The sequence below is a fragment of the Orycteropus afer genome, unplaced genomic scaffold (genome assembly GCF_000298275.1).
Source record: "Orycteropus afer afer isolate SDZICR_OR568_19922 unplaced genomic scaffold, OryAfe1.0 scaffold00125, whole genome shotgun sequence".
NCBI lineage: Eukaryota > Metazoa > Chordata > Mammalia > Tubulidentata > Orycteropodidae > Orycteropus > Orycteropus afer.
In genome coordinates, this window is record NW_006921712.1 from 8,695,350 (window position 1) to 8,696,685 (window position 1,336).

At 35.0% G+C, this 1,336-nt stretch overlaps 1 protein-coding gene across 1 annotated transcript in view; it reads right to left on the bottom strand.

Annotated features, from left to right (window-relative positions):
• The window catches only part of CSMD1 (CUB and Sushi multiple domains 1), a 972,765-nt gene that overhangs the window by 565,276 nt on the left and 406,153 nt on the right, over positions 1-1,336 (bottom strand). The gene's annotated exons all lie outside the window — the stretch shown is intronic.

The following is a 1,336-nucleotide window of genomic DNA, read 5'->3' on the forward strand; positions in this document are numbered from 1 at the left end:
CAATGGCAGTAAATACTACATTTTCCTCCCTTTCTTTGATAATAAAAATAGGAAAGAATAATTCACTGTTGTTGTTGCATGCTGTCAAGTCGGACCCAACTCTGGATCCAAATTTGCATAAGACAATCTTTAATCTAAATAAAAGTGACAACAATATTATCTCCCTACTTTCTGCTGACCTGGAAAATTCACTTAATCTCTCAGCATCTCTTTTTCTGATGTACAAAAGTGAACAACTATTTCAGCTCTAAAATTTGATGAGTTCAAAATAATCTTTAAATAATGTCACAAAAAAAGTGGTAAGTCTGCATGCATGTGTCTGTACCATAGCTAACACAACCAAGATAGCTCCATGGCGTTGTATATCAGCTAATTTATTGGACATTTACAAAAATCAAGCATAATGATTTAAAACAAAAATCAGTATTTTGTTGTTGTTGTTATGTGCCGTCGAGTCAAACCCAACTCATAGCGACCCCTCCTTGGGTTTCCGAGGCAGTATCACTACGGAAGTAGGATTATTAGGTATAATAATAATGAATTTGGAAAGTGAAAACTAGTAAGATATGAGAGATGTAAATGAGGAGAAAGGGAGAGAAAAATACATAGTTCATTTTAGAGTGCATTGCATACGGTCTCATAACTTCTGCATATATCTTCGGCATGCCATTGACATAATTTTGATTCTCTTTGACACAGCATCTTTCCCTTTCCATGGCACCTAATGAAATCAGCTACACTACTAACCTGATTCCCTAACCTAGTTGCCAGAGGAAATTGCTAAATTGTCACGAATAGCTCATAATGATTTTTGCACACTGGATTTCATAATATCTTTATATAGAAAGGTGTGAGAGAAAATCAGGAAGGAAAATACTTAAAAACTTTGTTTCATCTGTCCCTTACCTGTCCTTAAAGAAAGACATAAAGGCAAGCTGTAGGGAAAATTGTTGACAGAGAAGCATACCTAATTTGTGACTCAACAAAATACCAACAAATTTTATAATAAAAATAATAATAATATTTCTGCAAAAATATTTTTTATGTAGAGACAAGTAAGTGATATGCCACTTGTGCTCAAAATTTTGGCATTCATCCACAAGCCCATATCTTGATGGTATAGGACAGTGTAAGGGATTCCTATTCTTGAATTTATAAGGACAAGACCTTCAGTTCTGTAGTCTCTTCTTTCGTTATCCTTTGCAAGTGGCATAAATTCTAATCGTGGGTCATGATATGAAAGAACCCTTCATAACTACGCTCAAAGTTCTGGGCTCTTTTTACCTCTCCTCTCTTCCTACCATTGTAACTAGCTTAGGAAAAGCACAGAAACCCC